General features: G+C 43.8%; 1 protein-coding gene across 1 annotated transcript in view; it reads right to left on the reverse strand.

Moving 5' to 3' along the window:
* LOC126473517 (tyrosine-protein phosphatase Lar) overlaps positions 1 to 24,742 on the reverse strand; it is a 591,250-nt gene that overhangs the window by 230,495 nt on the left and 336,013 nt on the right. The gene's annotated exons all lie outside the window — the stretch shown is intronic.

Below are 24,742 nucleotides of genomic sequence, written 5' to 3' on the forward strand. Positions count from 1 at the left end.
AGTACCTAGAGACCAGAGTAGTGTACACAGCGGACTTGTACTTCACAAGCAGTGAGGCTAACGTGGACTATTACGGAAGAGCTTGTAACACAACAACTTGCTTCAAGATAAGTAGCTCCCTGTTTATGTTAATAAAGATCACTGTTAATACATGCGTGCAGTTGTGTTATAGAAAGAGGATACTGGCCACCAAACAACATCCTGTTCTTGCTTCCACTGGTACAAGACTCTACAGTGACAACGAGGCGACATAAAAAAAGCATGCTAACGGTCAAAGCTATGGCGTTGCGAGCAGATTGAAATGGTTTCAAAATTTTTAATATCCGTGGATGCGGATAAACGAGACCTGCCAGGACAGCCGAGACCGCTAATGCGCTGCTTCCTGAACTCGGGTAGGCGCGCCGACCCCGGATCGAATCCGTCCGACGGATTAACGACGACGGCCGGTGTGCCGGCCAGTCTGGATGTGGTTTTAGGCGGTTTTCCACATCCTACTAGGAGAATACCGGGCTGGTTCCCACGTCCCGCCTCAGTTACACGACTAACAGACATTTGCAACACATTCACGCTATTTCACGATTTACACTAGACGCTGACAGCTGGGGTTCACAAATTCCGTCCTGGGGGGTATGGGGTGGCGGAAGCAAGGGCATCCGGCCACCCCTTAAAATTAACATGCCAAATCCGGTAACCATGGCTGACCCTGCGTCACCGCGAGAAAAGGCGCAAGCGATAGAATAGAATAGAATAGAATAGAATAGAATAGGACGCAGATAAACGACTTCCGGAAACGAATGAAGGACTCGTGGACGGTGATGCATTTTTCTTATTCGTGCAGACCTCTAATGGCAGGGCATCTGAAAAAAAGCATCTGGCACAAAATAATGAAAGCAAAACAGTTTACCTCTTATTCAGTGTTCATTGTTCATGAGGTAAAACATCAGCTTTAGGCATGACGTTCGACTTTTCAAAGAAGTGTGGACTGGGAGTGGGGCGAGGGGGGGGGGGGGGGGGGTACGTAGTTATTAGTTTAGGATAACAAGTTAACAGAATGGCCAGATGGCGTTTTAGATCCCACGTCTTTATACAACCACCCCTGCTCGAACGGCTATAACCGAATAAAAATTACTTTAAAATACGGATATGACTATTTTCTAGCACCAATATATATGATTCAGATATAAAACTCTGTATCTGTGTAGAATCGATGTTTGAAAGTTAAAAAATCTAAGGAGTACGCAGCCACATGCCAGCGCAGAAACTATACCGTGACAAGAAGTATGACTAGCGGGTTCACAAGAGTCATAAATGAGTCATTATTCGGCAAAAAAGCTCAACGTTTGTGGGAAACAATAAATGACAACTCATGCATTACTTACAGACTCACATTTCACAAAATACAAGTTATTATGTTGTCGTAGTTCTTCTTTATCCATGAGGAGATGCGGAGTTTCAATGAAGTGATTAAAGTACAGCCGAATGGGACAAGAAGCTCACCCCCCAACATATGGACATGAAGCACAATTTTCGGTGTTTCTGTTCGTCAGCGTTCCAATAACAAAATGCACAGTGATCACATTTTCAAGATCTTTGCCACAAACTGTTTCATTTCCCTTTGTTTTAATCACTTCAGTGGAACTGCGTACTTACACTTGGATGACGAATAAAGGAACACAGCAACTTAATTTTTCCGAAATATGGTTCTGTAAGTACTGCACGTGTTATCATATATTGGTTCAACCGATGTTGAGTCTTTTGTCAAATAACACCTCATTCACGAACGTTCTGACATACATGCCTGTTACACCGAATTGTTTTTTCGGCGACTTGTGCGTCTGTAAACTACGTGCGTATATGTTTTTATGTTACACAGTATACATGTAGCGCTCGTTTGTATTAACACGGCACAGCTCTCGTGGTTTCGGGCCGTGGACGAGGTTACTGTGTTTTGCGGTGCGATTTATTCGGCAGCGTTCTCGGTTGTCAATTACCTGCTACGTATTTTATCAGCGCGGTCAGTGTTAGATTTGTAATACTGGTCTACTTGTATACTGACGCAAAATAAAACACTGTGTGAACTCGTCGGTCCCGTAACTGAATAACATTGCTATTCCCCTTCCACATACATCGCTTCTTTATTTCCCTAGCAAAGCGAAGCGCGTGTGTAAAATAACGCCCTATTCAGTCGAAAGGCGGATGAGTATAGGGAAAAAGCATTGGATTACTGAAGCACCAACGAGGGCGCTATATAGCAGCCTCAATTAGTGTGACACACTTTTTTTGTTAGAGCTCAGCAAAATTCGTACTATCCGCAGGCAATTATGACGGGAACTACGAAAATTGCTGGCTTTCTGCGAATACGCTATACACAAAGGTAAAAAAAAAAAGTTTCGATAGAAACGAATCACCTGTCTCACAAGTTGATGGAAAATACGTCAGTCTACAGCTCAAACAAGAGGGATTTACCAGTGGATTTCACGAACAGAAGCACAATCAGATGGAAGTTGCAACCAAAATATTGTCATACAAGTACTTTCATGTTGATTCTCTCTCACGCATGTACACAAAAATGGTGTGGACAGAAAAATGTAATTTTAAGCAAAATGTGCTTGATATTCGGAATAAAACACTCTTTACAACTAAAGCACCGGAATTTTCAGTAAAATTACTAATTATGGCACATAGTTTTCGAAGAAAAGAGCAGGCTAACAGGAAACCATTTTTGCTCAAGTCCACTGAATACAACAGACCAGCTTATCTTTATTTTATTGATTTGCAGAAGACTTTCGATAGGAATTAGTTAACATATGGGGTAAACCCGCTCTATAATCGGTGGATTCCTTCCATCTTAATGAAAACAACGGAAGACGTTTATTCTAACAACTATATCCAGGTGAAAATTGGTCAGGTTAACTAGCTGCAGTTAATAGTGGTATTAGACAATATGACTCTCTGGGCCGTACTTTTTAATATAGGTGATAAAGAAGGTATTGACTGGTACTGGTTACAGAATGGGCGACGAAGAAATGAAAACCATTTGTTATGGTGATGATGCAGTTATGCTGGCAAACAGTGAAGATAATCTGCAGGAACTATTACATATATTTAACGTGGCAGACAAAAAACTAAATATGTCATACACAATCAATAAACCAAATGTACAACCACGTCTGTGGAACCAATTAGATGAACTGGAGATGGGTGGAGAAATTATGCAATAGGTAATGACATTCAAGTACCTTGTTCTGTACTGTCTAGCAGTGGAAATGTCGAAAAGGATTTTACAGAACAATGAAGTGGTGGGGTATTTAAATGATACTATTTGGAAAAATAAGCGTGTAAGGAAATATGAATAGGCAAGAATATAGAAAATAATAGTGAGACCAGTTATGACAAACATAGGTAAGGCAAATCGGAAACATCAAAAACAAAAAGACTTTTGGAAACAACGGAAATGAAAATTCTGTGGAAAATTACAGGGAAGACACTGCGACATAGAGAGAAAAGTGAAATCATTAGAAAAGGATGTAAAGTGGACTCCATTAATGAATGGATACATAAGAGAAAGCATGCACGGAACGAACACATAGACAGGATGGATGAACGGAAGATTGTGAAAAATCTTAAGAAATAAATTACCAGCCGGTAAAAGAAATATCGGCCGTCCAAGTAAAAGATGAAGTGACAATCTCAGGGTAGACTGGGTGCTAAAGGAAACAGGCTTCTAACCTAGGAAGAAAGGAAGAAGAAGAAGAAGAAGAAGAAGAGGAAGGAGTTGTGTTCCATAGCCCTATTGGGTTTCCTTAAGAAAAAAAATCCGCCTTCATACTAGCGCCGTGTTTAACGACTGGTTTATCGCTTCCCAGTTTATTCTGGCTCGCCAGGCCATAGTGGAGTTGCAGTCAGCACTTAGGCTTAACTATTCTGTGAAATTTAGGAAAGATCTATGAACGAGATACATCCAGAAAGTAAGTTCCATGACCGATAGACAAGACATCATCAAGTAAGAAATATTTACATAGATTCTATGGCCATATCTGAACATTGTCACAAGCATTGTTGAGGCTTTTATCGTAACGATGCACCATCAACTTTATACCCACATCACAGGAATCTGCCACCAACGCCAGAGGCACAAAGTCACTTCAAGTCTGTACGTTAGGTGGATATGTTTTTCTGCCAGAAACGCGTCATGAGGCGAAAGTCACTTGGGGGCGAGGTCGGGGCTGCAGGATTTATGGTCAAAGATCTTCCATCCAAACTGATTTAACACATTTCGAGCAAGTACTAACGCTGTCATATTTTGTGGGCGTAGAGCATTCTCAATATCTTAGCTGCTGGTGAATCTTGCGAGTTGTATGGTGGGGGTCCATGAAGCGTTTCGCCCAGAGTTGTGGTGGTCATCGTCCGCAGCTGCTCTGGACGAAACTTAGGAAAAAAGTTTCATGGAACACAGCCATACAATCCGGAATATTCAATAGCAACTAAGACAACCGGTCGTTAAAGCCTTCATTGTATAATCTCAATATTTCTTCTTGTGGAGAATCGTTAACTTCCCCAGTAAGTCAGGAACCATGGACCTAATATGTATTCAGTTCTGTGGAACCACAAGAGACGACTGAAGAAACGAAATTTGGAGCTATGTTTATACCACATGTAGCAACAAATTAAAAATCGTCAGACTAATCATTCGCAATGCTTGACATGCAGTCCATTGTGAGTGAAGAAACATAACTCGAATGGGAGTAGTACTCACTTCGCAAATGCTCCATTCTGTGCATCATCCGAGGTTGGTGTTGTAGGAATTAGGACAGTTTTATTTATTTTTAGGAAACCTTCCCCCTACGTATGTTACAACCGTGTCCACGACTGGATCATAACGCATCGGAAAATATCGCAGTGTTCTTTAAGTAGCACTGACCTTGCATCTTCACTGCAAGTAGTTTGTCCTAGTTCAACGTTAGGTGAGGCGTCTGTTCTTGAATAGGTACTGTTGGCTGAAATGGACTGCTACTATATGCGGTTGAGATATTGAAGCTTTGTACACTAAGTGATGGCTCAAAATTTCGCAAGGGATGCCGATTATTTTATTCACTTATTAGCTGGCATAAGGAAAGTATAATCACAAAGTTAGTTGCTCACAATGATAAGTGATCTATACTCCTCATGCATATGTTACAGGAACACTTTTCAGTCACAATGAGTAATAAATACATTTTGTGACAGGTAACTGGCCTGCATTGTTCGCAGAACTGCACCAACAAGCAACCATACTGCTACAAGCAAGGCATGCACTCTACCCTTATTGCCAATGTTGGCACAGTTCCAAACAACCTGACAATGCACGAAAGGAATCGGGCTGTTCACACCTTTCCGCATCTGCTTTAGTCAGATTATTTTAATACGTGGATCCTAATGAGTTCACTGAAAAGAGGCACTTTATACCATTGCAAATTCTTATTTGACATCTTATTTAAGTAATGAATAACAATGGAGTTACAGATTTTGGTGCACAAGCGGTCCCCCAGTAGCCAGTCAGGGTGTAGCATTCTCTGCTGGTTACATTTCAGGAAGAACCGGGAGCTCACTGAAATCTATAGGGTGATTCAGCTGCCCCTACCGATAGGTTTTATGGCCGGCCGCGGTGGTCTCGCGGTTCTAGGCGCTCAGTCCGGAGCCGCGCGACTGCTACGGTCGCAGGTTCGAATCCTGCCTCGGACATGGATGTGTGTGTTGTTCTTAGGTTAGTTAGATTTAAGTAGTTATAAGTTCTAGGGGACTGATGACCACAGTAGCTAAGTCCCATAGTGCTCAGAGCCATTTGATAGGTTTTATGCAACCTGCAATGCCTTCAAAAATCACATGCTAAGTTTTCATATTCTCTCGCTCTCTACGTGCAAACTATTAGTCCTAGACAATAAATGAACAGGACCTTTCTGTAGGAAATTTAAGGTAAGAAACTTCCTGGCAGATTAAAACTGTGTGCCAGACCGAGACTCGAACTCGGGACCTTTGCCTTTCATGGGCAAGTGCTCTACCATCTGAGCTACCCAAGCACGACTCACGCCCCGTCCTCACAGCTTTACTTCTGTCAGTATCTCGTCTCCTACCTTCCAAACTTCACAGAAGCTCTCCTGTGAACCTTGCAGAACTAGTTCGAGTCTCGGTCTGGCAACAGTTTTAATCTGCCAGGAAGTTTCATATCAGTGCACACTCCGCTGCAGAGTGAAAATCTCATTCTGGAACTTAAGGTACTTAAATTTTGTGCTGGGATACGTTTTCGCTGGAGACAGCTTTCGAGTTACTCAAGTAAAAATTTGCTACAAAAAGCTCCTGTTCATTTTTTTCTGTAGGACTAATAGTTAGCGCGTAGCGAGCGAGAGAAAACGAAAATTTTATGCGTGGTATCTGAAGGCGTTGCGGGTTGCATAAAATCCACAGGTAGGGGCAGCCAAGTCACCCTGTAGTGCTGTGTGTGAACTGAAACCTGATATCCATCTTTTGATATGCAGTTCCTTGTATCGGCCGTGTTTGCAGTTAAAAATTTTTGTATGTGAGGTCCGCCAGTTATGCAAAACACCGTTTTTCTCAGTACCCAAACATGTTTCGGCACCACTGTGCCATCGTAAGTGGGTTTTCGTTTTTTTTATTTATTCTTTACATTTGGTGTGCATGAACTTCCTGGATCACTTTTGTGTTAATTACTACAGGTAGCTTGTCATGTTTACGTGTGGCAAGTGCTTCCATCCTCCACATCATGCTGAGATGTTGTGATGCATACGTAACTATAACAAGTATTTTCCACAGATAACGTAGTAAAATACTTTTTCACTACACCAGAACACAGTGTGATAGTGGTTTGTTATGTGTCCCAGTGTAGTGAAAAAGTATTTTACTACGTTATCTGTGGAAAATACTTGTTATAGTTACGTATGCATCACAACATCTCAGCATGATGTGAAGGATGGAAGCGCTTGCCACACGAAAACATGACAAGCTACCTGTAGTAATTAACACAAACGTGATCCAGAAAGGTCATGCACACCAAATCTAAAGAACAAAAAAAACGAAAACCCACTGATGACAAATGTTTGAGTACTGAGAAAAACTGTGTTTTGCATAACTGGCGGACCTCACAGCCAAAAATTTGAAACCTGATAGCTTCTCTAGGTCGCAAGGGCTGAGCAATACTTTTTGTAACGTCATTTGTCTGTTACAACACATAAAATGCTTTCGATGACAAAAGTAATCGTGACTGCAAGAGTCAGAAACATTACAAAATGCAGATTAAGGAAACGAAATGGGCACAGAGTAGATCCTAAAAGGTTGCCCATCAAGAGGAAAAAGATCAGCAAAAGTGGGAAGAGAAGGCACTCGTCGCAGTAGGCAGCAAATGGGCAAACAAGCGCGTCAAAGAAGAATACGTTTCGGCAGGCAGCTGGACAGTGTCCTCAGGTGTAAAGTTGGCTGCGCAGCGGGTGGGTTGAGGTGAGGTGCGCGGCGTGTTTGCTAGGGGCGGCTGCCTGGGAGGCCACAGGCCGGCCAACGAGTTTGTCTGGCAGATTTAGTGGGCACACACGGCCGGCCGGCCAGGCCGCTCTATTAATTCTGCACACCGCAGCCCCGCCTCGGCTGGCAGGTAGGGGCTTAACAGCCCGGCGCCGCCGACCCGGGCACAGCCTCGAGGCGCTGCAAGCGCTGCGCTACTCCGCTCCGCTTACTCCCTGCACCCCCGCGCCCTTCCCCGCTCTATTCGTGGCAGAAGCGCCGCAGAAAAGGAACGCCGCTGCTTTGCTTCGCTACGAGGCTACAGATATATGCTCGATGGTTCTGGCAAATTGCTGCGAATTCAATTACTCTGTAATATCCAGCACATTAAATTCTGTAGAATTCCTCCCGCCGTTTGAAGGGACGGCAGGAGCGAATAGGCTGAAAGAGACAATTAAGGGTGTCTATAAATGGGAGGAACCGCTTGATAACCATACAAAATGTATTGGGGGTCCTTTAGTGCTGTATCCTACAGCTTAAGCTCTCCCACAGTACAGCCATTTCGGTCGGGTTGCCTATCACGCAGACGTCAACAGCACTGCAAGAACAACATGTTTACGGCGAGTCCCGCGGAAGGCGCCACTGCGACAGGCGACGTCAACGTCGCTACACTATTTTCTTACTCCGGTCACGCATACAAAACAGAGCGGTACAACTAACCTTCCGATCGACCAATATTTACGAGGCAGCACTACTCAACAGCCACTTGAATTGTGATTCCAGTGAAGCAGTTACCTCCAAGTTCTGCCAGCAGTTACCCACGTATTGTCTAGCAGTAGTCATCTTGTACCCTCCGAGCGACCTTCTGCGATTCCACTCACATTTACGAATATTTAGAAATTGGACTACATCCTAGTTTGGATTGGAGTTTGAATCCGGAATGTACAACATACTTTGCTTTTAAGTAATCTTGTGGTGACTTTCATTAATACTGCCATTTGTAATTATATGGCCACATCAGAGATCCTAAAATTTACTAAAATTTATTTGATATGCAATAAAATTCTCTGTGACTGCTGTCACAACATTTATCTTCGTTGAGATATCTAGAGGCAGACATCGTTGTACCGTAATTTTTTGTTTTCTGTAGATTTTTTATTATTATTATCATAAGGAGATTTTCTCCGCTCAGGGATTGGGTGTTGTGTTGTCCTAATCATCATTATTTCATCCCCATCGACGCGCAAGTCGCCGAAGTGGCGTCAAATCGAAAGACTTACGCCCAGCGAACGGTCTCCCCCACAGGAGCCCCTAGTCACACGACATTTTTCTTTCCGGAGATGTGACCCGTCTATGCATCTAAATAAAAGGCTCTTTTTATGCCATTTCCCCGTTTTATGCCATTTCGCTTCTTTTTATTTGCAAAGCATCCTCAGTGGCCTGTAATACACGTTCGTTGCGTGCATATAATAATTGTGTTTCCAGGTATATTACTACATTACAGTTTTCTCTTTACACTCTGACTGTTATTACGGAAGAAAATTCTGAGGACTGCAAGTTTCATTAAACTGCGGTTTCGTTCTACGCACGAATTTGTGGGATCTTACGAGTATTATCACATACGTATCACACTGGAATTGTGCGTTGTTGCCCGCATACACCACAATGAAACTGTCGGCCTTGGGGAGCAGATTTCACATAAACAATTCACTTTCACTATTTATTTTATTAGTTGTGTGTGTTTACTATGTACAGTGCTGCCAACCTTCGCTTTGTGTTTAGCGGTCGTGCTTTATTTGCGTTGTGGTGTCTGTAATCTTCTTGATTTTCGTTTGTTTCTTATGCAGCTGTATGTGTTGTTGCGTGTGGTTGGGGATGCTCAGGGTAAAGGGATAAAAATGAGTGGTGGGAATCGCAATTTTTTTAAAATGGAAGTGCCAATTGTGGTCAGGTGAAGTGGGTTATTATTATTATTATTATTATTATTATTATTATTATTATTAAAATATGGTTACGTTCTACTCTCGCTTTGCTAGTGTCTGATACAGTTTGGCGAGTATTGCGGGCACTGCAGAGGAAGGAAATTCAACAGCCAGTTACTTTTCATGATACTCATCTTCGACAGCTGCACTCTTACAAGTATTACATATTTTATTGTTATTATTATTACATAAAAAGAACTAGGTCTCACACGTGCTAGCATTCGCACATTCTTTTTTCCTTCAAAAGTTCGGCTACCGGAATAACACTGATAAGATCAGCCGCACTATAAGGCTTTTCACTGAGTATGCTTTTGTCCACAGGAAAGTATTGTTGTTAGACGACAGTGAAGAAATGTAGAAAGAGTTGGACAAAATTTCCACATTGTTTACAGAACTACAGCTCTCTCTAAATATGGATGAATGCAAGATAACACCTATAAAAAAATGAAAACGAAGTCGATACTGTCTTATTAAAAGATGAATATTTTGAGTACTTGAAGGAAATTGATAAATAAATAGTAACATGTTGCCGCAATTCCTTACTGCGTAATATACGACAGACTTAAGGTATTCTTTACTATATTATGGATAAAAATCATCGAATCTGAGATCGAACAAAGCACAAGAAATGGACACCATATCTGTAGAATTTATAAAAACACAATGATTATTGAGGTTAACGGGTAGAGTCTAAGGGAAAGGATGCATGTCATCAAACTTTCAAAATAATATAATGCATATAATTCTAAAGGCAGTAAGGGCAGAAAAATGAGAGAACTATAGCGCAATGAATTTGACAGCCCAAACATCCATGTTGCCGTCCAGGGTGATAAGTTAGTAAGCATATATTATGTGACGAGTGTTTTATGGATATATGTCCATTGCTTTCCGACTCTATTAGTGTACGTAAAGATAGTCTTCTCTACTGCATCTGAGAGGCGTGGTGAAAAGTAATGCCTCCAAGTTTTTTTATGTGTAAACTCTTAAAGCCTTTTAAATAATAAAAACCTTATTAACATTCTACATCATTATTCTTCAGGTCCACAAACTTTTTCTCTAGAATGAGATTTTCACTCTGCAGCGGAGTGTGGGCTGATATGAAACTTCCTGGCAAATTAAAACTGTGTGCCGGACCGAGACTCGAACTCGGGACCTTTGCCATTCGCGGGCAAGTGCTCTACCAAATGAGCTACCCAAGCACGACTCACGCCCCCGTCCTCACAGCTTTACTTCTGCCAGTACCTCGTCTCCTACCTTCCGAACTTTACAGAAGCTCTCCTGTGAACCTTGCAGAACTAGCACTCCTGAAAGAAAGGATATTGCGGAGACATGGCTTAGCCACATCCTGGGGGATGTTTCCAGAATGAGATTTTCACTCTGCAGCGGAGTGTGCGCTAATATATATTTTAAATTATTTCTCTGCTTCCACTTTTTCATCACTATCTAAGTTAAGACTTCGAAGGTATTCTCTAAGTTTTGGAAACAAATCAAAATCGGATGTGGCTAAGTCGGGACTGTATGTCGGATGATCGATGACAGGGAGCACAAGCCGTCGCATTGTTGTAGATGTCGCAGCGCCCGTGTATGGTCAGGCACGTATAATGTCAATAACGTTTGTTTTATTTAATAAGCTTTAAGGTTTTCACGTAAAAAATTCGGAGGCGTTACTTTTCAGCAAGGCCTCATAGGATATCTTAGATCGGCCTGCTGTTTAACCGAAACTGGTAGTTTTAGTAATGTGACAAACGACTTTTGAGTAATCACCGATTTTGTAAGGCATTCTAATCTAGACAAACAATAGTTAGTTACGATGTGCTTTTTTGTACTAATATACATTTTTTGTAGGCGTCAGATGTCTTCCGAACAAATATGGTGTTGCAATGCACCATGTGTAAACCAAATGACACTTATTTCTGTTGTTGTCTTCAGTCTAAAGGCTAGTTCGACACAGCTCCCCTCGGTACTCCATGCTGTGCAAGCCTCTTCTTATCTACGCATCTACTGCGACCTATATCCATTTGAAGCTGCCTACTGTATTGATGCCTTCATCTCTCGTAACAATTTTTAACGCCTACGCTCCCCTCCATTATCAAACTAACAATTCCCTGATGTCTCAGAATGTGTCTAATCGACTTGATCCCTTCTTTTAGTCAACTTGTGTCATAATCATTCGTCCCCAGTTCCATCCAGTAGCTCGTCATCAGTTACTCAACGTACTCATTTTAACTTCAGTATTCTTCTGTAGCATCACATTTCAAAAGCTTCTCTTCTTTTCTCGTGTGAACCGCTTATCGCCCAATTTTCCCTCTGCAAAAGGCTGCATTCCGGACAAATACATTCAGACAAATCCTGCTAACACTTAAATTTATATCCGACCTCGACAAATTCCTCTTTTTCAAAAATGGATTTCTTGCCTGTATTTCATAACCTCTCTACTTTGGCCATCATCAATTATTTTGCTGCTCAAATAGCGAAACTCATCTACTTCTTTTGATATCTCATTTCCTAATCAAATTTCCTCAGCATCGTTTGCTTTAATTCGACTATATTTCATTACCGTTATATGCGAGAGCAGGCTTTCTCGGCGAATTTCATATATGAAGTCTTCACGGGTTGTCAGCCGAGTAGCATCGTCGTCTCGTAGCAACGTTTCCATGGAATACGTCTCCATCATCTTTAGGCGAAGATGATGGAGACGCATTCCATCGAAACGTTGCTACGAGACGACGATGCTACTCGGCTGACAACCCGTGATGACTTCATATATTCATTACCGTTGTTTCACTTTTGGTTATGTTCGTCTTACAACTTCTTTTCAAAACATTATCCATTCAGTTCAACTGTTTTTCCAATTCCCTTGCCACCTGCGAGAGAATTACACCGTCATCAGCAAACCTGTAAGGTTTTATTTCTTCTCGCTGAACGTCAATTCCTTTTAAAAAAACTACTTCTGGTTTTTGTATAATGTTCAGACAGAATGACACTGGGGATAGTAACAACAATTTCTCCCTTCTCAACGATTGCTTGCCTTTCATGTAGCTGCACGGCGCCGGCCGTAGTGGCCATGCGGTTCTAGGCGCTACAGTCTGGATCCGAGCGACCGCTACGGTCGCAGGTTCGAAATCTGCCTCGGGCATGGATGTGTGTGATGTCCTTAGGTTAGTTAGGTTTAATTACTCTAAGTTGTAGGCGACTGATGACCTCAGAAGTTAAGTCGCATAATGCTCACAAGGGAACCTCCCCATCGCACCCCCCTCAGATTTAGTTATAAGTTGGCACAGTGGATAGGCCTTGAAAAACTGAACACAGATCGATCGAGAAAACAGGAATAAGTTGTGTGGAACTATGAAAAAATAAGCAAAATATACAAACTGGGTCGTCCATGTGCAATATAGGCAATATTAAGGGCAGTGTGAGACGAGGAGAGCCGTGGTCCCGTGATTAGCGTGAACAGCTGCGGAACTAGAGGTCTTTGGTTCAAATCTTCCCTCGACCGAAAATTTTAACTTTTTATTTTCAGTTTATGTGACAAACCCTTATGTTTTCATCACTTTTTTTGGAGTGATTATTACATCCACAAGAAAACCTAAATCGGGCAAGGTAGAAGAATCCTTTTACCCATTCGCCAAGTGTACTAGTTAGGTGGGTCGACAACATATTCCTGTCATGTGACGCACATGCTGTCACCAGTGTAGTATAGAATATATCAGACGTGTTTTCCTGTGGAGGAATCGGTTGACCTATGACCTTGCGATCAAATGTTTTCGGTTCCCATTGGAGAGACACGTCCTTTCGTCAACTAATCGCACGGTTTTGCGGTGCTGTCGCAAAACACAGACACTAAACTTATTACAGTGAACAGAGACGTTAATGAACGAACGGACAGATCATAACTTTGCGAAAATAAAGAAAGCAAAATTTTCAGCCGAGGGCAGATTCGAACTAAAGACCTCTCGTTCCGCAGCTGTTCACGCTAACCACGGGACCACGGCGCTCCTCGGCTCACATCGCCCTTAATATTGCCTATCTTAGGCATGGACGACCCAGTTTGTATATTTTGCTTATTTTTTCATAGTTCCACACAACTTCTTCCTGTTTTCTCGATTGATCTGTGTTCAGTTTTTCAAGGCCTATCCACTGTGCCAACTTATAACTAAATCTGAGGGGGGTGCGATGGGGATGTTCCCTTGTCAGAGCATTTGAACCAGCCAGCTCCACGGCCGACTCAACTTCACAGAGGGAGCTAACATGGGCGCCAGCTGTCTCTAGTCCTGCAGCTTACCATTCTGTTTCATAAATGTATAATATATTTGGATTAACTCGGGGGCATTCTGAAGAGCATAGTCCTACTATCATCGGTCCCCACGGTTCTAGTTGAAGCATAATGGAGAGCGGAAACACGGCATTTAGCGGGGCGAAGCCTATTTCTGCCAGCACATCTCCCCGGAACTGTTTAAAGTGTCGTAAATCGGGGCGAGCGCAGCGCGTCGCAGCGGGCCACTGGGTGACGGTGAGTGGAGCTCGCAGCGTGCAGTGATACCTAATAAATCGGGTGCGGGGATGGGCGGCCGTGGCGCATCTGCGCGCACGGCTCACTGTTGATTAATTTGCTGATTTATGGCTGACGCTAACCGTGGCCCTATCATTCTTTCTCGATCAGATTATTAATACACCCGAAGCAGCTAGTGTGCGACATAATTCATTGCGTTTTGTCGGGACAAATTTGTTCCAGCCCCGGACACATCTGTTGGCCTCCTCCTTTTTTCTCGTGCGCGTTGTTTTTCACTGTCCGCTCCCCCTTTCGACTGCTCCCGCCGCCGTTCGATGTTTTATATATAAAATATTTTATACGCGGCCGGGTCGTGCAGCGTTTCTATGTTTGTAGCTGACCTCTCTTTTTTTTTCTTTTTTTATGGTGGGGTACACTAGCGCCGGCTCCCAATTCACAGCTCGAAAGCTTCGATAATTCACTTGTTTGCCATAATAATTATGCCCGAACGACAGGGAATGGCGGAGCAATCAATTTATGGCACGGAAATAATTGTTCGGCCATGTCGGGCTGTGAGTGCTTCCCGGAAGCACGGGAGGATAAAAAAAATGGGGGAGGCTTTCCTGGGGGGCAAAAAGCTGAAACGAATGAAAAGTACTTGTGTGTCACGTAACGATGTTAATTACAGCGTGTGGGTACGTCGGATATATATTATGACGCAGCCGGGCGGCGATGTGAGCGATCGAACGAGCTATTCGCGGCATGGGAAGGGCGTAGGGGCGGGAGGGGGTGGAGTTGTGGGGGCGGGACAGTCCGCCGTCGTGAAAAAGTGGCCGCGGTGGAGATTTCCCAGGGGATCCATCGGAAACAATGATGTAATTTGCCTGGAGAAGGTCGCTGGGCAGCGCAGCATATGCGACGCGCCGCGGCCGGATGCGAAGAGTGTGCGAATGTGTCGCGCTGTGACGTCATGCTAGGTTGCCAACCACGCGCGACCTGTTTCGGAGCACACCGCTCAGTCACGTGACCCACACACTTCTTTAACCGGAACTTACGTCACTCGACAAAAGACATTCTGAGTTTCGCAATTCGAACCCAACAATCCTCGTAAAACACTTGTCATTTCCGATCGTGAATCAGTTGAAACGATGGAAACACCCCTCAGGTTTAGGGGTAAGAGGGCCCACTGCATAGCCCGTCAAAAACTGAACACAGATCAAACACGAAAACAGGAAGAAGGTGTACTGGACTGTGAAAAAAAAGTAAAGTAGGAACAGTGAACGGTCCAAGAAGAAGAAGTGCTGTATAGAGCAGCCAGTAACTGAAATGGAGTCGTGGGTAACTAGTTACGGTCGTAGACCGCCAAGCGGGAGGGCCATGTTCAAACCTCCGCTGCGCTTTGTGTTCTCGCTGTTCGCTTTATTCAAACCACATTTGTGTCTATGTCGTGGTGTAACGTCCGTTTGCAACAGCGAGGTGTACGGTAGGGACGTTTAATGACAGTTCATTCTGCGCCACTACTCTGTTACCAGCCGGAAGAAAGTGGCTGTTGAATGGGAACCGCAAACGTTTGATGACAACGCATCAAGTCAACCGAATCCTCCACCAGAAAACACGTCTGGTGTGTCATCCACGGCATTAGCAACAGCACATGTATCATATGATACGAATCTCTTATCGACGCGCCTAATTTGTAGGACAAGTGAGTGAGAGAAGCCTCCTTGCCCGATATAGGTGTTCATATGAATGTGAATGTCAGTCATTCCTAAGAAAATGATGAAAACGTAATAGTTTGTCATACAAGCTGCGACAAAAAAACGCAACAGTTTTACAGTCACACAGTTTCTCTGTGCTCTGTCAAAATATATGTTTTTAATGTTTTTGAAGCTGCGTTCCGTTTGGAAGTCTTGACTCTTGAATTCCTTTGTTGTAACATAGTTCACACACGTTTATTTGTTGTTTTCATTTATGTGAGATGTCTATGTGGTATCTCACCTGCTCTCACTATTCATCACGTTTACTGGCGACGTTACCGCATTCTTACCACATGACTCAGGTTCTATAACCGATGTATAGTATGACAATACCCAAGACTACAGAAAGTGAACAAACATTTCACTGACCGGACGGACAGTTCATAAAAATGTGAAAAAAAAAGACAGGCGCGAGTAAGTTCTGAATACGGCTCGCCCGCTTGGTAGTCCAACACCATTACCACTTAACCATGACGCCGTAGCCGATTCGGGCTGCTCTTTATTGCACTTCTTCTTCTTGGACCGTTCACTATTTCTATTTTGCTTTTTTTCACATTCCAGTACACCTTCTTCCTATTTTCTTACTTGATCTGTGTTATGTTTTTGACGGGCTATCCAGTGAGCCTCTTACCACTAAATCTGAGGGAGGTGCGATAGAGAGTTCCCTTGTAAGTAACGGAGTATGCGCTGATAATAAAATTTCTGACATATGAAACAAAAACTTTGTTCCGACCCGTGACATGAAAATGGCCTCTTGCCTTAATGGCATTCCCAGCGGAAAACCTAGTTCAGATGGTCCAGGGAGCTACGCACATCCCGTACAGGGAGAAGCAAGCGATGGTCTTCTGCTGGGTCCCTGAACACATGGGAATCGAGGGGAATGAAGAAGCTTACACAACACGAAAACCGATCTACTACGAAATTACCACAGTGCATCTTAACGTCTCCCTACAGCCTGTCGTGTCGTGGCTAACAAAGTGAGTACCTTTATGTATGTGAGTGAAAATTTGTACCAAGGTCGAAAATCGAACCCTGGTCTCCTGCTTAGTAGGCAGGTGCGTTAGCCACTAAGCCACCGTGACACAGCGGTTCACACAACTGCGCGGATGACCCTGGCACGACTCCCTCCTCGATCCAAATTCTCACTGCCGTGCCAGTCTTACACGCGAACAGAATTGTCGAGGCTCTCCATGTTCTGGAATAGCACCTCAGCGTCGGACGTAAATGGGGGATCCAGCATGAAATGCCGGTGAAGGTACTTATACAAACGAACTGGCACAATTTTTTGTCTATACACGTAAAACCATATCTGTATAAGACCAGTTAAGTCCGGAACTTGCGTTATTTCATTTGAAAAGAGGGTACTGGCTGAGAGGGTAAGGCAGTGTCTGGAATACGTCAGCAACATGCTGCGGTCGGTCCAACCGACTGTTCGCCCAAGGCGCACTTCTTTTGAACTCCAAGAAGGAGCGAAGTGGTCCTCAAGCGCTTTCGTATAGCATACAGCCAAATGGCACATGCTTACCTCTTGCAGCACGAAGACACCGGAATGCTGTGTTTGCGGAGTCACACTGACGGTGCACCATGTTTTAACGTCGGTGTTTTACAAGCTGATAGAAGGGAAGCCTTTGGTCTGCCGAGGGACTTACCATCAGTTGTAGACAATGACGAAATAAGAGTACTGAAATTGTTGACATTTTGTGTGACGTCAAGACTCCTGCCCAATTTAATTGGTCAACCGTTTTAATATGTTTTTGGTGCCTGGCTCATCCTATTATTTCCGCGATTAACCAACTATCTTAATGACATTCATTGTCTTATTTATACTGTTAAGGTTCGACGAGGACATGTGTACATATACTGGAGATCACTGTGGAAATTTTTTATGATTGTTGCTGTAGTTATATGGCCTCCACTTTTCGATTTAATAAGATTAACTATTCATATGAAAACATCAGGGTCTTGAGAAAGGACGCTAGTGCAATTGCGGCGCTTAAATTCGGACAAATGAAACACATTTTTAAAATAAAATTTATTAAAAAAAAAATACAAATGAAAATGACAATCCTTTTACATATTAAATACTGTTATCTTTCAGGAGTAACATTACTCGATGTAGCCCACTTCAGGCGCAACGAGCGCCTCCGGTCTTGTCCTGAAACTATCGCACACACTCTTTAAAACAGCGCTGTCCATATTCGCGAATGCTGCTTCGATAGCGGTGCACAGATATGCGACATCAGGGTACCTCGTCTTATTGGTAACTCTTTCGACTACGCTTTAAACATAGTAGCCGAGGGGGTTCAAATCCGGGCTATTTGACCAGAACATGTCAACGCTATCAGAGAGCCAGTTTTGGACTAAACGGCTCGTATGAGCCGGTGCACCGTCCTGTTGAAAGACGTATTGTCTCCCCAGGGCCACAGTGACAATCCACAATTTCACGACATTCGTCAAAAATTTGCAGATGACCTTCTTTTGTGATAGTTTGTCCCTTTTCAAAGAAATGTGGCGGCGAAATATCACTCTCACTGGACACAACACCTAGGACGTGAACCACAGACTTCTTCGAAGCATTAGACTTGGCCTCAATATCGTAAACAGTTGATCTCCAGCACCCGAAGACTCGAACTATTTCAGTGGGCGAATACCCAGCGTGAAGACCTCCGACAATCGCGGCTCTTCAGGTTTACTCCGCAATTGTCTCTAATATCTCAGCCGTTTTGAGGTTCTGACTATTTACTAGACGCCTATGGCTATCAATAACGTTGATCGTGGTCTCTGGAGGAACTACGATAGGGCGGGAAATTCAAATTGAAATTTGTCCAGATTTAAGCGCCGCATCCTGTGTTCAACAAAAAGTGCAAGATTCTTGGGACAGGCCGCCGGTGTGGCCGAGCGGTTCTAGGCGCTTCAGTCTGGAACCGTGCGAATGCTACGGTCGCTGGTTCGAATCCTGCCTCGCGCATGGAGGTGTGTGATGTCCTTAGGTTAGTGAGGTTTAAGTAGTTCTAAGTTCTAGGAGACTGATGATCTCAGAGTTAAGTCCCATAGTGCTCAGAGCCATTTGAACCATTCTTAGGACAACTTATCGCAGACGCAAGGGATTAGCCGAGCGGTCTGAGGGGCTGCAGTCATGGACTGTGCGGGCGGCTGGTCCCGGCGGATGTTCGAGTCCTCCCTCAGGCATGGGTGTGTGTGTTTGTCCTCAGGATAATTTAGGTTCAGTAGTGTGTAAGCTTAGAGACTGATGACTTTAGCAGTTAAGTCCCATAAGATTACACACACATTTGAACATTTTGAACAATTTATCGCAGGATGCCATTCGACACCTTCACGATCTTTTGCACGCAAGAATACGCGCCTGCGTTGCCGCCAGAGAGGCTACACTGTGTGCTGATGCGACTATTTGGGCGGCGTTTGCAGTGATGTGTGTTTCACTTGGTCTGAGTTTGTTACCATATACTCGTCTACAAAGATGAACTACTGTCACCTAACTAGTTAATAAAAAGTGTCACTGACGATGTTTCATTTTTTCCGTCGGTGTATAACAGTTGAAACACCTTGTAGAGGTGTTCACGATAATCCGTGGTAGGCTCTGAAAGAGAGTCATTGTGCATCACAAAGCGTTCCAGAAAGAGTGGGGCATCATATTACTTTCTAACTCATACATCCCGTAATACACTGAAGAGCCAAAGAAACTGTACACCTGCCTAATAGCGTGTAGAGCCCTTGCGAGCACGCAGAAGCGCTGCAACACGACGTGACATGGACTCGATTAAAGTCTCAATTAGTGCTGCAGGGAACTGACACCATGAATCCTGCAGGGCTGTCCATAAATCCATAGGAGTGCGAGGGGGTGGAGACCTCTTCTGAACAGCACGTTGCAAGCCATCGCAGATATGCTCAACAATGCTCATGTCTGGGGAATTTGGTGCCCAGCGGAAGTATTTAAACTCACAAGAATGTTCGTGGAGCCACTATGTAGCAGTTCCCGCGTAACCGCTACGGTCGCAGGTTCGAATCCTGCCTCGGGCATGGATGTGTGTGATGTCCTTAGGTAAGTGAGGTCTAAGTAGTTCTAAGTTCTAGGGGACTGATGACCACAGATGTTGTCCCATAGTCCTCAGAGCCATTTGAACCATTTTTTGTGTAGCAGTTCTGGACGTGTGGGGTGTCGCACTGACCCGGTGGAATTGCACAAGTCCGACGGAGTGCGCAATGAACATGAATCGAAGCAGGTGATCAGACAGGATGCTTACTTACGTACCTGTAAGAGTCATATCTAGACGTATCAGGGGTCCCAAATCACTCGAAACGCGCACGCCCCACAGCATTACAGAGCCTCCACCAGCTTGAATAATCCCTGCTGACCTGCAGGGTCCATGGATTCATGAGACTGTCCCCATATCCGTAAACGTCCATTCGCTCGATACAACTTGGAACGAGACTCATCCGACCAGGCAACTTGCTTCACTTATCAACAGTCCAATGTCGATGTTGACGGGCCCAGGCGAGGCATAAAGCTCTGTGTCGTGCAGTCATCAACGGTACACGAGTGGACCTACGGCTCCGAAAGCCCAAGTCGATGACGTTTCAAAAAATGGCTCTGAGCACTATGGGACTTAACATCTATGGTCATCAGTCCCTTAGAACTTAGAACTACTTAAACCTAACTAACCTAAGGACATCACACAACAACCAGTTATCACGAGGTAGAGAAAATCCCTGACTCCGCCGGGAATCGAACCCGGGAACCCGGGCGCGGGAAGCGAGAACGCTACCGCACGACCACGAGCTGCGGACGTTGATGTTTCGTTGAATGGTTCGCACGCTGCAGCTGTTTTCGGAAGGGTAGCACTTCTTCCACGTTGAATGATTCCCTTCAGTCGTCGTTGGTCCTGTTCTTGCAGTATCTTTTTTCGGCCGAAACGATATCGGATATTTGATGTTTTACCGGATTCCTGATACTCACGGTACACTCGTGAAACGGTCGTACGGGAAAATCCCTACTTCATGGCTACCTCGGAGATGCTGTGTCCCATCGCTCGTGCGCGGACCGTAACGCGACGTTCAAACTCACTTAAATCTTGATAACCTGCCATTGTAGCGACAGTAATTGATCTAACAACTGCGCGAGACACTTGTCTTACACAGGCGTTGCCGACCGCAGCGCTGTATACTGCCTGTTTATATTCTATTTGAATACGCATGCCTATACCACTTTCTTCCGCGCATCAGTGTATGACCACGATGGAAAATTAGATATGATGTGGAGGCTACCAACAGAGGTTCTTTCGATGTAGAGTTCGCGGGTGGAACATGAAGTGTTAGTGGTAACAGTGAATTGCTCTAGTGTTGCAGATTAGAGACGTACAGGAGTCGGCCAATTTCCGACAGTGAAGATGTCCTCCGCCACTTGTATTCGAACAGCAGAAAGCATCTTATCGTTTACGGCGAAAGTACGCAAGTGATCGGAGACTCGGTAGCCTGCTCCAAGCTGCTCGACCTAATTCACAAGAGTGACACTCGCGCCGGTACTCCCGTCCCCAGACTACGCGGCAGTAGGGGGCGGGGGAGGGGGAGGAAAGGGGGAGTGCCTCGTATGCTCTTCAGAGAGCTGAGTGCTTCCTCGTCGCAGCCTTTGATCCAATTTCGGATGTGAGATGGAGGGCGGCGGGCTTCCGGCCTGGCTGGGCAGAAGGCGCGCGCGGTCCATTGTTCGCTCGCGCCAGCACCCGCTACAGATCGCAACAGTGGCGTGTCGTGTCCAACACCGCACGGCGATACTGCCGTCTGTTATTCAACTTACTGCGTCGTATCTCTAGTCAGACGACTATATGCTGTAACAAATATTTCTTATTCAAACTGTCCTAGTACTACACTACGAGGACGCCTCCCTCCCGCTTTTCAATGTGGGCCACTAAAATTCGATGTTTAACTACTATCATTAACATCAACCTCTCGTCCCCGACATCCGAATCGTATTTTATTTCCAATAAGTTTCAGGAATTATATACAGCACTTAAGAAAGTATACAGGGTGACTCAAAAATACTTTTCCGAACTTTTAGATTCAGGCTCCGTGGTGTGTGTACTGTAAGACCTTCGGTACACACACCATCAGACTATTTGACTTGTCGCTCTAGCGAAGTAGGCGAGTGTCAACAATATGTCTCGTGGTCTTATCGTGGAGTGTTCATCTTTTGCCGTTAAGTCAGACGATAGAAATGCCACTTGCACGCTTACAGTAGCAGATTGACGGTGACCAACTTTAAACAGAACTTGATTAATTTTCACACACATTTATTAAAATATTAACAAGCATAAGAATAACTTAACTTGGTTCTGGATGGTATTTACAACTGACAATCTGAAGTTCCTTTGGGTCTTGGTACGTTAATCTTATTCTCACATCTCTGATACTTGACAAAGTGTTTATACATTTCTCTTCATGGCTATATACAGGAATATGATAATCTTATTAAGCGCAGACTGAAACTTGACTACAGACAAATGCAGACTAATGCAGACTGACTACTCGAAGGTCTGTACACTCGTTATAATACCTCGCGCTTTCAGGTACCACTGCGCGAGTGTGATCCGCGAGGAGGAAAGGTTCTACGTTAGCAGCAATCTCATTGGCTGCGTTACATATTAATACGCGGATCGGCGGAAGCAGAATTTGGTCCGTCTCTAAGACAGCGCCATCTCGTAGTGCGGAGACGGACGAGCGCTGCGCCTGCGCTGTTGTGCTTAGCGGGGCGCGCTCTAGTGGGAAAGCTGTGTACGCGCTCACAACGCGGAACTATGTACACAACAGGCTCCTTACAAAATAGGTCCACTATGTCCTTTATTTTCGAGTTTTAATCACAGTTTATGTTCAGTGGTTTAACATGTACAGCTCTGCACCTCCAGTTGAATGTATTTTGTGTAGGCGGTGGTTGGACATTGTAATGGTTCTTTATTTACGTGACCATTACGGCACTCCAACCCCAGTTCTCGATACCAGTAATGTCGTTCTACTTTTCTGCGAAGTAACAGACATATTTTTGTGACAATATTCACATTTGGTTTTATTAATGTATAGGTACTCTGATGTATTGATATATTACAGTGACATGGTTCTTGTGTGTATTCATTTCTGTGAGACTGTCATAATCTTTGACTTACTTGTAACCGTTTTGGCGCGAATGCGCACAGAGCAGTCTTTGTTTCACTTTGCAGAAGTTAAGTTGTTATTTCGCTTTGTAAAAGAACAGTCAAGTCTTGTGTTTGGTTAAAGTGGAAATTAAATATATGAAGATTGACACAAAATTGTTTTCTTGATGACGTGACAATTAAGAAGAAGTATATGTGAATCGGAGCGTGGAATGTCAGATCCCTTAATCGGGCAGGTCGGTTAGAAAATTTAAAAAGGGAAATGGATAGGTTAAAGTTAGATATAGTGGGAATTAGTGAAGTTCGGTGGCAGGAGGAACAAGACTTTTGGTCAGGTGATTACAGGGTTATCAATACAAAATCAAATAGGGGTAATGCAGGAGTAGGTTTAATAATGAATAAAAAAATAGGAGTGCGGGTTAGCTACTACAAACAGCATAGTGAACGCATTATTGTGGCCAAGATAGACACAAAGCCCATGCCTACTACAGTAGTACAAGTTTATATGCCAACTAGCTCTGCAGATGATGAAGAAATTGATGAAATATATGACGAGATAAAAGAAATTATTCAGGTAGTGAAGGGAGACGAAAATTTAATAGTCATGGGTGACTGGAATTCGTCAGTAGGAGAAGGGAGAGAAGGAAACATAGTAGGTGAATATGGATTGGGGGGAAGAAATGAAAGAGGAAGCCGCCTTGTAGAATTTTGCACAGAGCATAACTTAATCATAGCTAACACTTGGTTCAAGAATCATAAAAGAAAGTTGTATACCTGGAAGAATCCTGGAGATACTAATAGGTATCAGATAGATTATATAATGGTAAGACAGAGATTTAGGAACCAGGTTTTAAATTGTAAGACATTTCCAGGGGCAGATGTGGATTCTGACCACAATCTATTGGTTATGAACTGCAGATTGAAACTGAAGAAACTGCAAAAAGGTGGGAATTTAAGGAGATGGGACCTGGATAAACTGAAAGAACCAGAGGTTGTAGAGAGTTTCAGGGAGAGCATAAGGGAACAATTGACAGGAATGGGGGAAAGAAATACAGTAGAAGAAGAATGGGTAGCTCTGAGGGATGAAGTAGTGAAGGCAGCAGAGGATCAAGTAGGTAAAAAGACGAGGGCTAATAGAAATCCTTGGGTAACAGAAGAAATATTGAATTTAATTGATGAAAGGAGAAAATATAAAAATGCAGTAAATGAAGCAGGCAAAAGGGAATACAAACGTCTCAAAAATGAGATCGACAGAAAGTGCAAAATGGCTAAGCAGGGATGGCTAGAGGACAAATGTAAGGATGTAGAGGCTTGTCTCACTAGGGGTAAGATAGATACTGCCTACAGAAAAATTAAAGAGACCTTTGGAGAGAAGAGAACCACTTGTATGAATATCAAGAGCTCAGATGGCAACCCAGTTCTAAGCAAAGAAGGGAAGGCAGAAAGGTGGAAGGAGTATATAGAGGGTTTATACAAGGGCGATGTACTTGAGGACAATGTTATGGAAATGGAAGAGGATGTAGATGAAGATGAAATGGGAGATAAGATACTGCGTGAAGAGTTTGACAGAGCACTGAAAGACCTGAGTCGAAACAAGGCCCCGGGAGTAGACAACATTCCATTAGAACTACTAATGGCCTCGGGAGAGCCAGTCATGACAAAACTCTACCATCTGGTGAGCAGGATGTATGAGACAGGCGAAATACCCACAGACTTCAAGAAGAATATAATAATTCCAATACCAAAGAAAGCAGGTGTTGACAGATGTGAAAATTACCGAACTATCAGTTTAATAAGTCACAGCTGCAAAATACTAACGCGAATTCTTTATAGACGAATGGAAAAACTGGTAGAAGCGGACCTCGGGGA

This window comes from Schistocerca serialis, chromosome 4 (assembly GCF_023864345.2).
Source record: "Schistocerca serialis cubense isolate TAMUIC-IGC-003099 chromosome 4, iqSchSeri2.2, whole genome shotgun sequence".
Taxonomy (NCBI): Eukaryota; Metazoa; Arthropoda; class Insecta; order Orthoptera; family Acrididae; genus Schistocerca; species Schistocerca serialis.